This window comes from Pleurodeles waltl, chromosome 3_2, assembly GCF_031143425.1.
Source record: "Pleurodeles waltl isolate 20211129_DDA chromosome 3_2, aPleWal1.hap1.20221129, whole genome shotgun sequence".
NCBI classification, from domain to species: Eukaryota; Metazoa; Chordata; class Amphibia; order Caudata; family Salamandridae; genus Pleurodeles; species Pleurodeles waltl.
In genome coordinates this window covers 127,174,194-127,191,615 of record NC_090441.1, presented here as the reverse complement: position 1 = coordinate 127,191,615, position 17,422 = coordinate 127,174,194, and positions in this window count along the sequence as shown.

Genomic DNA, 17,422 nt, shown 5'->3' with positions numbered 1-17,422 from the left:
TGTGTTCTCTCTACTTTACTGAATCAGAGCTGGAAGACAGACGGGCAGAAAGGTATTTGAAGCTAAAACTGGCAACCCTGGCAGAAGCAGCATCAACTCTGGAGGAGAAAGGGTTGGCTACGGCAGAAAATAATATTCTACTGGCCTGTGAGAGAAACCAGAGAGAGCTGAACCTGAAGGCCAAGAGGATCTTCGGGTCCATTGAGGATGGTGGCAGTGACAGCTAGTGCCTAGGACAGGTATAGCTTAGTGGGTTACGGCATATGATCTGCCTTACGTATGCATATCCCAAGAAGAGGTTTGAGGGCCAGTCTGTGGAAGTACCTGGCAATTGTAGGGAAGGATACCTTATTGGGCATTAAAGTAGGTGATCAGATGAGGTATGCCACATGAAGGAAGCCCTTATCACTAAGTGCGGTCTGAGCCCTGAAAAGTTTCACCTGAAGTCCAGGGATAGCCAGAAGCAGTCACACCAGTCATGGAAGGATTCTTCTAGCAAGGCACTGGGTGGTTGGGTGAAGTGCAGCAAAGTAAATGATTCTGACTAGCTGTACAGTTTGGTTAGGAAAGAGCACATTTTAAGTAATTGTTTCACAGAGTTGCGCTAGCACCAGGTAGACACCAAGCTCACTGTGCCCAGAGAAACTCACGTTTGGATCAGCACCCCAGTGTTGAATAATTTACCTAGGAGTGATCACAGGAAGGGAAGAAGAAGCCTCAGCTATTACAGAGAAGTCCCCAAAGTGACCCCAAAAGAGTTCATAGGAAAAGGATTCCCATGCCCCTTTACAGCAGAGGAGTGAAGGTTTAGGGAGCCCTTTCACCCACCCTGGTGTTATGACTATCTTCAATCAGATATTTTAGAGCGTACTACTCATGCATAGGGTCTCGAGGCACTGAGGGGTGTGTCCTCAGAGATCAGTTGAAGAGCCACGTCTTGAGGTCCTTCCTGAACTGAGGAAGCGATCTTCAGTCAGGACACAAGAGAGGGGATTCTGTGTATCCCAGGAAGCCATCCATAGGTGAGCACTCCATAAGGGTGGTAAGAGTAGCACTAGTGGGAGGTTATCCCCAGATGGAGAGGGTACAGCCTGTCTTAGAACTCTTTAGTTGAGAGGTGGACTTAGAAGGTAAGCTGGTGATCCTGGAGAGGGGTAGATGTCAGTTCTAGGAAGTTCACAGCCGATGGTGTCTTTGTCACTGCTCTACAGGATGCCTGTTCCAGCTGGATCATGGTGGTGGAAAGACTGTTTTCCCTTGAACAGTATCTGCTAGGACAGGTCTGTAGGGTGACCCATGCCAATGGAAAGGATATTTACCATCCTAGGGACATGGTATCCTTAGAATGAGAGGGTACACTTACCCAGCAGAGAGTCATTGCCAGTCCCCAGATGCTGATTGATTACATCCTTAGCAAATAACTTCTACTGGCAAGAAAAGAACCAGAAGGGTCAGTCACACGGACTTCTAGGGGTACTATCCCTAACTGGAGGTGTATGGTGGTCCAGACAAAAAATAATGGGTAGGAGGTGGATGTCATCCACAGTGGAAGGACAAGAGGGTCAGGAATTACTTGCTTGAAAAGGAGAGCACCCCAGGACTGACTCTGGTGAGGCCACGTCCAAGGAAGAGGTGTTGTCTACATTGTCACAGTGCTAGAAGCAGGAGGCCTGCACAAAGCAGCCCCCTACATGACAAAGACAGTGTGTGTCATCCTTGAGAAGGACCCTCAGGTCCTGAACTACCAGGCACCTGTTCACAGGTTACAGACCCTGAAATAAAAGGCCATCTACAGTGTGTCACCACTAAGCTGGCAGAAGAAGGAGTGAAAGGAGGGCGTCTAACATCTGAGGGTGTGGTCCCTCACTCTGAGAAATCTAAGAGGCCAGAGAGATCTCAGGGGCAAGTGGGGACTCCTTGACACCCCGACTGGAAGTGAACCCCAACCAAGGCCCTAACCAAGACCTCTGTTGATTATTAGCCTTTTGCAAAGAATATTCCCTGCGCTGGGGGCATACGTCTGACCTATGGGGCAGAATGGGCCACATAACTTTATTGACCATGGTGGTATTGTCTCCCTACTTGGATACATCTGTGAGTAAGCTAGGTTTAGTTGCTTCCAGGTGGGATCAGCAGGTGAGGAGAGGGTTTCTCCATAGATAAAGGTAGCTGCTGAGGTAGATACTGACTGAGGGATACAGATAGTTTCAGTGGGTCATAGAATGGACAAGTGCCACTGCAGAAGCAGCAAATTGTCCACGTTCTATCACCTAAGCAGTGAAGTCCGTCAAGGGATTGATGAGCCTACTTTAGCTCTTGCTTGAAGTCGGCCTGTTTCAGCAGTCCACCTTTTCTGCATGCTCACTCTGGATTTTTCGCCTTTGCTAGACCCTACATTTGTGCTGGTTTTAGAATTCTGCACTTTTGCCCTCCTCTGCTAACCAGCAGTAAAGTGACTGTGCTCCCCCTTGAAGCATAGTGGAATATGCATACCCCTAAGTGGTATATTTACTTGCCCATAAAACCCTAGTACATGGTCCAAAATGTATCCAGGGCCTGAAAAGTAAAAGGCACTAGTTGACTGCAACACCTATTATGCATCCCATTACAGTAGCAGTATGAACCTGGCTTCAGGCCTACCAATGTAGCCTGACTGAGGCAGTTTAAAAACTGCTATTTGCCCTGTAAGAATATAGCATACAAAACCACCCTTTAAAATATTTCTAAGGCACCCCTATGTAGATCTTGTAGACACAAGGCAAGATGCATGGTTTTTAAAAGTAGGACATGTAGAAATCGAATGTTAACATGTCCTTACAGTGGCTAGCACCAAGAAGCCATTTTTCATGATGGCCAGCCAGCTGTCCTATGTAGAAATCCAAAGTACATATTAAAATCCAAATACTATTTCTTGGAAGTAGGACTAGCTAGAAAAATAAGAAACAACTGCTTTGCTGGTTTTGAAACTCCAATGTGGAAGGCTGGGTTTTAATAAGTATTAAGGAAAAGTAACTTTTAGAATATTTTTAGTTCCCTTTCTCAAGTTCCTGGAGGCTAAATTTGCATTTAGTCCCCACTTTTGCCAGCCAGTAATTAGCATTTGAATAGGTGTGAAAAAAAGGCGTGAAGTGCCTCCCAAGAGCAAACAATTGGCTGACCTGAACAGGTACAAATGACTCATCTACACCTAGCAGAATAGGCAGGGTAGGGCTGGGAGCATCCTTTTTTACATTAATGTGTCAAATCCTACTTGACAGGCAGGCTAGGTTTACATATACATTTTGGGGCAAACTTTAAAGAAGAAAAACAGGGTTCCTAAACAATTCTTGTGTTGCCCAGTGTCTGGTTGCTGAAGGACCTGCTTTGTTCACAAGACGTCTGTCTCTGTGTTTTAATATAAAACACTGCGGGTGCACTGGAATGGATAGGAAAGAGGATTACAACCAATTCTTGGGTATCTACTGTCTGGTTGCTGCAAAACCCTGTCTTGTTCTACTAGACTCTGTCTCTGTTTTTAATGGGGGTACAGTGACCTCCAAAGACTGGATTTTAGACTTAGATGTACTAGAATTACTATAGTACACTCCCTACACACATCCCCAGTTGTGTTAGACCATGCCCAGGAGTCATTCCCACTCAGTAACTCCCATCAGTCATAAATGTGGCACTTCCAGGCACCCACTTCAGAACACTCCTGGACCTGAGCAAGATCACAAGAGGATTGAACCTGCTGTTTGCAATTCAAAACCAGCCATGAGGGACTGGATCTGCTTTCTCTCAATTTCGTGAAGATTCGCCAAATGGTGCCAAAGATATAAGCAAGTCAAAAACGCCTTTTCCATGGAAACAGGGTTTTACTATAACAATCTAATGGTGACTGCCACTAGGTAATATATACATATATATATATATATATATATATATATATATATATATATATATATATATATATATACATAAACAACAATGGAAGTGTTGGATCTTTGACTGCTGAAGATTAATCGGCATGGTTATCATATCACCTTTTCATCTAACAAGCACAATCAGTGTTCATCTTTACTGCTGTTCCCAGGTGCAACGATAAAGCACTGTGGTAAGGTGAGTAAGACCTGGTCCACAAGATGGCAATAATTGAGGCACCTATGGAAGAGCAGTTTTCAAGAAATGTATTCCATCTTTTTTTCTGAAGGAAAAGGCTTCAGGGGGCTACTGTCCTGATTTAAAGAAGGTGTATGATTAAATGTTGAAAATCCACTTTTAAATGATTGGTTGCAGAAGATAATAATACCCCTAGTCCAGCCTCATGAGTTCTTGGCACTCTTAATCTGCAAAATGCACAGCTTCCCATCCCAATTCACAAGGAAAACCAGAATTATATTAAATTTGCCATTCAAGAGCAAACACTTCCAGTTTGTGTCCTGCTAATTGGTATGAAGTCAGCCCCATTGGTATATACAAACATAATGGCTTCTCTTGTGGGGAGTATACACAATCAGGGAACCTCCCTACACCCATATATTGATGATTGGCTCGTCCACTCACCTTTGAAACGTCCAAACATCAGCCATCTTGAGATGGTTACCAGGCTTCTTCAGACACATGGGCCCATATTTATACTTTTTTTGCGCCGCATTTGCACCACTTTTTGACGCAAAAACAGCGCAAACTTACAAAATACAATTTTGCGCCACTTTTGCATCAAAAAATGACGCAAATGCAGTGCTAAAAAAGTATAAATATGGGCCATGGTTTTTTGATCAACTCCAATTTGATGTCAGAATTCATAAAGGACCTAGAGTTCATAGAGTTCACGTTTCTTGAGGACAGCAGAGTTTTGTGTAGTCTTTATGTGCCAGGTCTCTTCAAGTGCAAAAAAGAACAGATGATGGACAGAAAGTGGAAAAAATCAAACATTCACCCCAAGTCACAGATCTGGATTAAATCCATATTTTTTTGCACGCCATGCCATTTCAGTTTGGACATAGCCATATGCAAATCATTCTTGACCCTGCTCTACATGGGAGCAGTCCAGCCCAAACTGCTGGGCCAGGTCCTCCCTGGACCAGAAACAAGCATCCTGGGACCGGTTTCGGGGTATTACCCTTCATCAGGCAGGCTAGCTAGAATCCAGTGGCATAGCAAGCAAAGGACCCACGTTGGGGCATACCCTTCCCACTTAGGGCTACAAATGCAAAAAAGAACAGATGATGGATGGAATGCAAAACAAATCAAACATACACCCCCAGTCACAGATCTGGGTTAAATCCATAGATTTTTTTCATGCCATGCCATATCAGTTTGAACCCAGCTATAAGCAAATCAGTCTTGACCCTGCTCCCCATGGAAACAGTCCATCCCAAACTGCCAGGCCAGGTCCTCCCTGTGCCGGAAACAAGCATCCTGGGACCGGTTTCAGGGTATTACCCCTCATCATGCAGGTTAGTTTGAATCCAGTGGCATAGCAAGCAAAGGACCCACATCTGAGCATACCCTTCCCACTTAGGGCAACAAATGCAAAAAAGAACAGATGATGGATGGAATGCAGAACAAATCAAACATTTACCCCAGTCACAGATCTGAGTTAAATCCATTGTTTCTTTGCACGTGATGCCATTTCAGTTTGAACCAAGCTATAAGTAAATCAGTCTTGACCTTGGTCCCCGTGGGAACAATCCTGCCCGAACTGCCAGGCCAGGTCTTCCTTGGACCTGAAACAAGCATCCTGGGACCTGTTTCGGAGTATCACCCCTCATCAGCCAGGCTAGCTTGAATCCAGTGGCGTACTGAGCACATCTAAGGGCCAAGTCTTGACTTCAAGTTCAGGAAGACACACCAGCAGCAGTAAGGATAGGTCCATGGGCAAGACGTTTGTGTGCCATCTATTGGCATCTTGGAATCCAGCGTCCACGATGCCCAGATCAGTATGAATCAGTTCATCAGTGCAGAGCTTCATTGATGGCTTCATGCATTTGGAAGCAGGGACCACCCTTTGCATGCCAGTTGCAAGGATTATTACAACAGATGTCAGAGTTTGTGGATGTGAAGTCTTTATAAATTCTCTTTTGTTCTGAGGAAAGTGGTTTTACCTGGACAGAGTGTACTCCTCAAACTGGAAAAAACTGACGGTGATCAGTAGGGCACTTCTGTAATTTGCATCTCAGTTTGAAGGATATGAAATGTTAATAAGGGCAGACAAAATGGCTGCCAAAGCCTATATAAACAAATGGGGGGACTCGGTCTAGGGGGTCTGGCTCCAGGGCTTATTTAATTTTCCTTTTTGCAAACCAGCATTGGTTTTTCCTGTGAGCAATTCACATTAAGGTAAAAGGCAATGTTGGACTTTTCCTTTATCCCATAATTATTGTCTGAGCCAACAAGTTTTCAGGAACATTTTGAAGAGATGAGGTTAGTCATTGTTAGGAAAGGAAAATGCTCTCAATAGGAAACTTTCATGAAGGACCAGGCAGGAGGGTGCATGGGAAATAAATGCTCTGATATGTCTGTGGCCACAGGGTGTTCTCTATACCTTATCTATTTTACTCTTGTTGCAAGAATTTTTCCAAAAGACAGGTGAGAGAAAGTTCAATTAATCCTGGTTGTTCCCTTTCGGCCACACTCCTCTTGGTTTCCTCTTCTTTGTCAGGTGGTAAAGGACTGTTTTTTTCTGATTTATCCTTCACCCCTCAGTTCTTCAACTCTGAGCCAGCCAGAGAGTGCTGTCACATCTCACTTACTGGCCTACAGGTTGAAGGGGTAGGACTGCAGAGAACGGGGTTATCTGGAACTCTGGATACAGTGGTGCAGGCCTGTAGTAGACCTTCTTCTTTAAGATCTGATGATAGTCACTAGTCATCTTTCTAGAGCTGGTGTAGTAATGAAGAAATCGAATAAGTCCCATATGAGAAAATTTGTAGTTTTTCAAGATGGGTTTTATTTGGGGTTAGCAATGGCTGTCCTGATAGTCCAGAGGGCAGCCAGTAAAGCCTTTGAAGACCACTGTATAGGATGTGTTTTCTGGAACTCATGTTATCAGACTGCTAAACTGTTTATCTATCTCACACTGCAGTGAAAAAGCTGGTGCTTAGCTGGGACTTGGTTTTGGTTCTTTCTTCTTTTCAATCTCATCCTTTTGAACCATGGGTGACAGTTCCTGTACAACCAAAAGATTGGGGAAACTAAGTCCACTTTCTGGTAGTCCTCCATTTTTTAGATTCTTTCCCCATTGATTATTTCTCAGATGAGGTACCACCTTTATCCACAAGGTTCAGTCTCCTTCTATTTTGATAAAGATATTATCCTGTAGAATTCATGCCTAATCCTTCTGCTCCAGAGCAGGAAGTTTTGCAATATCTTGATGCCTGAAGGACTGTTTTGACTTATGTAGATAGAGTAGCCTCTTTTGGTAGTATGGGTTCTTTGTTTGTCAACTCTGTACTTCTAAGGCAAGGTTTAAAACCCTCTGCCCCAGCCTAGAGCCTGTGGGTATGCTCAACAATTTCCACTGTTTACAGGGAGAATCATAAACCTTTTCCATGAGGTTTTCAAGAGAGGTCAACCAGAGCCATGTCTGCTTCGTGGCTGTGGGAACAGGGTTCAGGGTATATCACTAATGGAGATTTATAGGGGTGCTACTTGGTCAGTTACTTTAACTTATGTGATTTTGTGGCAAGAGTTCTTTCAGCTAGGAGTTACTAAGAATATTGGCCCTCATTATGAGAGTGGCGGTGACTGTTAAAGTGGCGGTAATACCGCCAACAGGCTGGCGGTAATTACCGCCAAATTATGACCATGTCGGCGATCCCTCCCATAGACAGCCAATGTACCACACCAACCGCCAGGGCGTTAACACCACTGACCACGGCAGTAGCCATCAACAGTCAGGCGGAAGCCAAGGTACCGCCCACCATATTATGACATAGCAAACCGCCCACTGAAGTGGAGAACATGCCCACTGGTTCTGGAAGGGGCTCCTTGCCCATTTGTCCCTGGTGGGGAGTGTAAGGCCACAGTCTCTGAAGTGGGGAACATGCCCACTGGGTCTGGAGTGGGCTCCATGCCCAATTGTCCCTGGTGGGGAGTGTAAGGCCACTGTCTCTGAAGTGGGTAACATGCCCACTGTTTCTGGAGGGGGCTCCTTGCCCAATTGTCTCTGGTGGGTGGCTTACATGCCGTCTGCTGGAGGTGAGGGCTCCTTGACCACTGCTGGTGGAGGTGTTACCCTGGCTGTCTCTGCTGGAGGTGAGGGCACCTTGCCCACTGCTGGTGGAGGTGTCATCCTGGCTGCCTTTGCTGGAGGTGAGGGCTCCTTGCCCTCTGCTGGTGGAAGGGGCCTCTTACCTCTCTTTGCTGGTGGAGTGGGAACCTTCCCTTTCTTGTGTGGTGGAGTGGGAACCTTCCCTTTCTTGCCTCCAGGACTAGGAGGTGCCTCCAATATACCCATCTCCTGTCCCTTGGTTTTCACCATCCTAGTCCTCCCTTTCTGAGGTGGAGGTATGCTCACAGTAGGAGTGGCAGCCGTCACACTCTGGGGTCCCTTTGTGCCAGCAGCTGAGGATTTGATGGGAGCAGTGACAGACTGTTTGGCTGAGGTGCTGCAGGACGGGGGTGGAAGGGGAGGGAAGAGGTCAAGATGGGCAAGGAAAAGCTTCTTAGGTACATTGGGGTGGGATGTGGGAGGAGGGATGGGAGTGGATGTTGAGGGAGTGGTTGTCGAAGGTGAACGTCTGCTGGACTTGGGTGCAGGTGCACAGACAGTGTACGTGTGTGAGGTGGATGGCTGTTGGGAGTCTGAGTGCGTGCGTTTCTGTCTCTTAGGGGGGGCAGACAAGGTGGGAGAGGACAAAGGGGACATGTGGATGGATGTTGTGGAGGTGTCCGCAAGTGAGGTGTGTGCACTGCATGATGGGGTGATGGAGGTGGTGGCTGTTGATGCAGTGCATGCAGGTGTGAGTGTGGATGTGACTGTGAGGGAGGAGGAGAAGGAGGGGGAGACAGTGGAGGCAGTGGATGTGGTTGTATATGCAACTGTCTGTTGTTTGTGTGCGTGCTTGTAACCTGAAGTGTGCTTCCTGTGTTTGACTGTGCTACTCTTGTCTGATGTTTTGTGTGGATGTTTGTCTGTATGTGTGCATGGGATTGGTTGGGGTTGAGGAGACTGGGAGTGGGAAGTGGTAGTTGGATGGGGAGAGGTAGGAACAGGGACACTGGCTGCCATCAGAGAGGAGGCCAGAGCCTGGAACGATCTCTCTAGGGCTGCCAATCCACTGTGGATACCCTTCAGGAACGCATTACATTGCTGCATCTGTGATGCCAGCCCCTGGATTGCATTCACTATGGTTGACTGCCCTACAGAGATGGATCTCAGGAGGTCAATAGCCTCCTCACTGAGGGCATCAGGGCTCACTGGGGCAGGGCCTGAGGTACCTGGGGCAAAGGAGATGCCCACCCTCCTGGGTGAGCGGGCACAGGCAACTCGGTGGGGGGCCACTGGGAGGGCGGAGCTGGTACGGGGGTGGCGGCTGTACCTGTAGCTGGGGTGGTTCCAGAGGTGTCCGCCACCACCAGGGAGCTCCCATCGGAGGAGGAATCAGAGTCAGTGTTGTCACCTCCTGTCTCCGCTGTGGTGCTCCCCTCGCCCTCTGTCCCACTGGTCCCCTTGGCGTCGGTGGACTCTGCCTCCTGGGTCCTGTGGGATGCAGCTCCCTCATTCACTGATGCCCCTGCTCCTCTGCCAGATTATGCTAATGCACACATGGACAGGATGACAGAAGAAAATAGGGGGGGGGGTGAGAAAGGGAGCACTGAGTCAATTACAGCACCAACACCACAGATGGCATACACATTACCATCACACACAGGGATCACGATTGGGGACTATGCATCGCACTGGCATTCAATTGGCTAGGTACCACAGCAAGATGAGAGCCAACCACCGCCAACTGCACCCCTCCTGGGACCCACTAAACCCTGTCTGACCTGGAATGCCACCTAGATGGAATCCAAGATTTTGCTATACACCCATTTACCTTGTGCTGGACCACTCAGCAGTGTCTGAGCTGGCATTAAGGGGCACCAACTAACTGAAACCCAATACCAGGATCCCATGCCAGCCAACAAAAATGGTTATCACGCTCACTGTACTCACCCCCTTGTGGCTGCTGTGCTGCCCTCAAGCGCCCATCCAGCTCTGGGTAGGCCACCACCAGATTGTGGGCCGTCAGGGGGATCAGGTTCCGACGGGCACCCCGCCCTTGTTGGGAGGCAGTCCCCAGCTGGGCCTGCGGTCTTCCGGGCCCAGTGTCTCAGGTCACCCCACCTTTTCCTGCAGTGGGTGCTCCGCATGCTATAGACCCCCAGGGTCCACACGTCCTTGGCGATGGCACGCCACAATCCCTTCTTCTGATGGGCGCTGACCTGCAGAGGTAATACAGACAGGAGGACACCATTAACCATACAATCCGGCCTGTCACACATATGGCCCACGAATTACACTTCCATCTCCATTGGCACACACATCACGTGGAGCCCTGCATGTACACTACCACCAGACATACCCCACACCTTGTCGCATTCATCATCCCCATGGTGTACTCACCTGTTGGTCTGGAGGCCCATACAGCTGTCCTTACAGGGGTAGGACCCCATCCACCAGGCACTCTAACTCCTCCAAAGTGAAGGCTGGGGCCCTTTCCCCGGTCACACGGGCCATGGCAGGATCCAGACACAGGTCACAGCAGCACACGCAGTGTAGGTGTTGTCCTGTGGAAAGTCAGGAATCAAGTGAGGTTATAGATAGAAAATGGCGGTCATGTCCACGGCAGTGTACACCGTCACCAGTGATCCACTGGATGCTGTACTCCCTAGAGCCCCATGTTAGCCAATGAGAAATAGCACAGCGGTGCAAGACCGCCTTCCGCCATGACGACCAACGCCGGCGGAGTTACATCACTTCCACCTGTCCATACCTACAGGACAGGCGGTTGCCATTTCTTGGTGGTACAACAATCAGAAATTGGAAACTGCGTCTTTGCTGTGAATTGTACATACATTGCCATTCACATTGCCCGATTACATACATGCCCATTTACTTTGGGGTGGTGGTTCCATTGTTCAGTTTGTGACACCCTTCTCACTCTTGTGTCCCTTAGATACCTAACACAGCAGAGGAATAGGAGGAGGAGGCAAGCCCCCGTGTACAGAACCCTTGTGGACTTGGCTACACTGGAGGAGATGCATATAATACTGACCTATAGACTGGACAGGGCCACAAGAGCTGTGTACTCAATTTGAGCCTGATCTGATATCAGCTATCCATCATCCCACTGGGAATCCCCCCCTCTCGTGCAAGTTCTATCAGTGCTCCGTTTCCTGGCAAATGGTTCTTTCTAAGCGACAGTAGGCTTGGCAGCAGGAATGTCACAGCCAATGTTCTCAATGGTGCTGGCAAGGGTTTTGTCTGCCTTGGTCAAACACATGTGCAGCTACATCGCTTTCCCCCAAGTGTAAGATTTGGCCACTGTGAAGGCTGGATTCTGTGCAATGGGACATATTCCTAATATTATTGGGGCGATTGACGGGACACATATTGCATTTGTCACCCCGCCACAATGAACAGGTGTTCAGGAATCAGAAGAGTTTCCACTCACTCAATGTGCAAATGGTGTGCCTGGTGGACCAGTACATCTCCCACGTCACTGCCAAGTATCCTGGGTTGGTGCATTACGCCTTCGTCCTGAGGAATAGCAGCATCCCAAATGTGATGGCACAATACAGAGGCACAGGGTGTGGCTGATAGGTGAGCCTGAGTCCCCACCCAAGATATGTCAGTGTATGCCTTCTGGAGTAATCCCCCGTACCATTGTGTAAGGCTAATGTTTGTCCCTCAATTCTTGCAGATGACTCTGGCTACCCAAACCTGTCGTAGCTCCTGACCCCTGTGAGGAATGCCAGGACAAGGGCTGAGAATCAGTATAATGATGCACATGGGTGAACCAGGCGAATCATAGAACGTATCTTCGGCCTGTTGAAGGTCAGGTTCAGATGCCTCCATCTGACAGGTGGATAGCTGTGCTACTCCCCTGAGAAGGTCTGCCAGATAGTTGTAGTATGCTGCATGTTGCACAACCTGGCCCTCAGACGACATGTGCCTTATCTGCAGGAGGAGGAGATTGGAAATGCCCCTGTGGCAGCAGTGGACCCTGAGGACAGTGAGGATGAGGAGGCAGAGGATGAGGATGTGGACAACAAAACATCAGTAATACGGCCGTACTTCCAATGACACACAAGTAAGACAGAGGAACTGACCATTTCTCTAATTATTTATGTTTTCAGTGTGGCTGTAGCAGGATGGCAGTCACTTCCTTTGCATCTCAACTGACTGTCACCTATGCCTTCTCTATTTGCAGATATTAGTGTTAATACTACTGTGCACTGATGTCATGACTACAGACAGCTACAGCTCATCATGTGTATACTACACCACAGTTCATGTCAATTGCACAAGATGTAACTATTATCATAAGTGCACATTTTCATCACATAAAGCACTATCACTCAAGTTGTGTTCAAGGGTGTTTATTGTAGTGCAATTAATAGAAGGAATAGTGCAATGGAATGGGGTGATGATAGAGGAAAGTCCAGGGTATTGGTCCAGTCTGTTTGTAGCACAGGTCCAGTGGCCAAGGGGCCAGAGGAAGGGGAGCAATGGCATTCCAAGTAGACAAGGTGACAGAGTGGAACACAAGGTGGAAATTCAGGAGGGTCTCAGTTCCTGGCTGTGGTCTTGATCTTGGCAAGTGTCTCTGGCATCTGTCTGGGTTGCAGGGAACGTCTATGGGGTGGTTCACCTTCTGCAGGGGGAGGGGTGCTGGTGGCTTGTGGATCCTGTGGCAGGACCTCCTGTCCACTAGCTGCAGATGTGGTGGGCTGTTCAGTTGACTGGATAGCAAAAGGGGACCACTGGTGTGCTGTACATTCCCTCATGATGTTGGCCATATCAGCCAGCACCCCTGCTATGGAGACCATGATGGTGTTGAGGGCCTGCAAATCTTCCCTGATCTCCTAATGGTGTACCTCCTGCCGCTTGTTCTCCTTCATGTTGTTAAGAATCTGGCCCATCTTGTCCTGGGATTGTTGGTAAGCACCCATGACATTAGTGAGTGCCTCCTGGAGAGTCGGTTCCCTGGGCCTGCCCCCCCCCCCCGGCGCACAACTGTCCTCCGAGTGTCCCTATCCCCCTGTGCCTGTGTCCCCTCAATGGTGTGCCCACTGCCACTGACCCCAGGACCCTGATTGTCTTGGCTGTGAGGTGTGGACTGGGGTTCCTGTACAGGTGGGCACACTGCTGATTGACGTGTCTTGGAGACAGAGGTGTGGGGACGTTGGGTGGGCGCTGTGGTGTTGTATACTGAGGGGTGAGGCTCTGTATGTGGACTGGGAGTGGGCTGGGGTGGCAGACTGACCAGTGGTCCCTGATGGGCCAGGTAGTTCATCCAGATCCAGAAGTCCAGAGTTGCTGTCATCACTGGGGGCATCTTCTGTTGGGGGACTGGATAGTCGTAGCTCCTCCTCCCTGCTGGGATTGGCTGAGGCACCTGTGGGGATGTAAGTGATGTATTATGCTTCATTTCTGTGACATATTGTACATCCCTAGCTTCCCCAATATCGTTGCTGTTGCCCTGCCACCTTTGTTTGTGTATGGTGATGTATTGTGGAATTGTTAGTTCTCCATGCTGTGCATGCTTTGGTGATGGGTGTATTTGCAGGGCTGGGAGGGCTGTACATGCATTGGTATGGCATGCAGGGCTTGGCATTGGGGTTAGTCACATGCATAGGTGCACTGTTTGGGATGGAGTGGAGTGATGGGACTCTGGGTGAGGGGGTGAGATGGCATGCAGGTATGGGGCATGATAAGTAGTAAATATTGACTCACCAGTGTCTAGTCCTCTGGCTACTCCAGTGAGTCCCTCAGGATGCAGGATAGCCATTACTTGCTCCTCCCATGCTGTCAGCTGTGGGGGAGGATGTGGGGGTCCACCGCCAGTCCTCTGGATGGCGAGCTGGTGCCTTGCTTCATCTGAACCCGACATCGCCATAGCCATCCCGGAGTGATACAAGATCACCCGAAGAGACCGTATCAACAAACTAGGAGGAGGAATCTCCATAGTACACAGAAGTTCCATCAGGATCTCCACCAACACCAACGACACCCTGGATGCTGCAGAGCACCTACACTTTCAGATACACATCAACGCCAACACCACCTTGCGAGGAACCCTCGTCTACAGACCAATAGGCCCCTGCCCCCAATTCTGCGACGCCATCGCCGACGCAATCAGCTCCCACGCCCTCGCCTCCCTGGACTACCTGCTCTTGGCGACCTAAATTTCCACCTGGAGAGCACCAGGGACTGCAACTCCACTGCCCTAATGGACAACCTTGTAAACCTCTGCCTCAAGCAACTGGTCACCTCGCCCACCCACTCAGCCGGGCACACACTTGACGCCATATTCTCCTCCAGCAGCCACATCACCTTCACTCACACCACCGTACTCCATTGGACCGACCACCACTGTGTTCACTTTTCCTTCCTGAAGCCCACCACCAACAACATCCGATCCCTCACCGCAAGTGGAACAAGATCTCCAAGGAACAGCTGATCTCCAACTTCACCCAATCCCCACCACCCATAACCAACGACCCCAACACTGCTGCACTCAACCTCAAAATGATGGCTCGACGACTACGCCAACACCCTCGCTCCACTCAAGAAAACCAACAACACCCGCATCAACAAGAAAGCTCCCTGGTTCACCGCAGAACTTCAGGCCTCCAAACGAGAATGCCGGAAAACTGAGAAAACCTGGTGCCAAGAACAATCAGGGAGCAACTTCACCACCTTCAAATCAGCCATGCGCAAACACCACTAGCTCATCCGGACCACCAAAAGAGCAGTCTACAAAAAGCGGATAGACAACAACGCACACAGCAGCAAGGAACTATTCAACATCATCAAGGAACTCACCAAACCCAAATCCTGCTCCATCGACCCTTCCCACTCACAAGACCTCTGCGACTCCCTCTCCATCTACTTCCACTGCAAGATCGCCGACATACATGGAAGCTTCGCAACACTGTCCCCCACCACCACCACCACTGACACGGTCAACCCCATCACACCCTGCCGCACCAATGTACTGAGCACCTGGACCCCCACCAACAATGAAGAAACCACCAAAACCATGAGCACCATCCACTCAGGCTCTCCAACAGACCCCTGCCCTCACCACGTCTTCAACAAGGCCAGCCAAATCATCGCTTCCCAGCTCTGGTCCATCATCAACAGCTCCTTTGAGATTCCACTTTTCTGGAAAGTTGGAAAACAGGATTGACAAAGGTGGAACTGTTGCCCTCATCCTTCTCGACCTTTCCGCAGCCTTCGACACCGTATGCCACCAAACCCTTCGCACACGCCTCTTCGATGACGGACTTCGCCACAAAGCCCTGGACTGGCTCACCTCCTTCCTCTCTGAAAGAACACAAAGAGTTTGCCTCCCCCGTTCCAGTGACAGGCCACCACGCCAATGTGCGGGGTCCCCCAGGGATCCTCACTCAGCCCCACCCTCTTCAATATCTACATGGCTCTGCTCGCCAGCATCGTCCGACCCCAAGGCCTCAACATCATTTCCTATGCTGGCGACACCCAGCTCATCCTCTCCCTCACGAGGAATCCCGCAACCGCCAAGAACAACCTCCACACCGTAATTCTCGCCATCGCTAACTGGATGACAGCAAGCCACCTAAAGCTGAACTTAGAAAAAAACAAGATCATCATCTTCTGACCCAACAAGTCAGCATGGGACGACTCCTGATGGCCAGCCACCCACCACCAACGCACGCAATCTCTGCTTCATACTAGACTCTTCTCTCTCCATGACCCATCAAGTCAACACCATCTCGTCCTCATGCTTCAGCATCCTTCGTATGCTCCACAAGACCTTCCGGTGGATTCCCATAGAAAGCAGAAGAACGGTCACCCACGCCCTCGTCAACAGCAGGCTGGACTACGGCAACACCCTCTACACGGGAACTACGGCCAAGCTCCAGAGAAAACTCCAGCACATCCAGAACGCCTCAGCACGTCTCATCCTCAACCTCCCTCACCACGAACACATATCCGCCCACTTCAGAACCCTACACTGGCTACCTGTCAACATAAGGATCGTCTTCTAAATCCTCATCCATGCTCACAAAGCCCTCCACGACACCGGACCGGCCTACCTCAACGATCAACCTATGGAAGACCCAGGACCTCCTGTCCTTCAGAAAGTGCCTCAAAACCTGGCTCTTCGAGTAGTAGCACCCTCCCACCCCAGCGCCTTGAGACCCTACTGGGTGAGTAGCGCGCTCAACAAATTATTGATTGATTGATTGATTGCTGTCACAGAACAAACCTTCCCCTGTAGGTCGTTCCACCTCTTCCTGATGTCGTCTCTTGTTCTTGGATGCTGTCCCACGGGATTCACCCTGTCCACGGCTCTCCGCCATAGCTCCATCTTCCTGGCAAGGAGATTTGCTGTACCTATGCTCCGAAGAGCTGTGGCTCTACCCTGACTATTTCTTCCACCATGACCTGCAACTCCTCATCTGTGAAACGGGGGTGCCTTAGTGGGGACATGGGTGTTGTGTGGTGTGTGTTGTGCAGAGGGTATTGAGTAATGTGGTGGGGTGTGGGATGTGGAGTGCGTGACAGATGTATGTATGTGTGTGTAGTTGTCTCTGTGATTTACATGGCTAGCTACTGCAGTCTTTTCGTGTTGGCAAAGGGTTGTGGGTAATGTTGGTGGGTGTTTTATAGTGCTGTGGGGGGGTGAGTGTGGTGTGTGTATGAATGTCAGGTGTGTGATTTTAGTTTTGGCCAATGTTTTGTTGTTTTGTATTTGGGTGGCCATTCTGACCGCGCCGGTGTGTACTGCCAATGGCTCACCACCATTGAATGTCCGCCATGGTGATTCATGAGTCATAATGTGGTGGGTGTTGTTTTGTTGGCGTAACTGTATGGGAGTTCGTAGCGATACTTTAACACTGACCTTTGGTCTGGCGGATTTGTGTTTGTGGCAGTATTCTGTCGGTTTAGTGTGTGTGTGTCTTAATATGGCGAACGGATGTTCGCCTCCGTGACGGTATGTTGGCGGCCGTCACCGCGGCGGTAAGCTGCATTTACCGCCAATGTCATAATGACCACCATTGTCTTGTTTATTAGTTCAGAGTTATAAAAATAAATTTCACCAACTAACATTGATGAATTTCGATGTTTTAATTCCTAATACATTTTTGTCCTGAATTGCTATTTTGGTTGTGTATCCCTCATAGAATAAGTACTGGAACGAGGAATCAGACAACAATGTAATGTTTCAATTCTTTA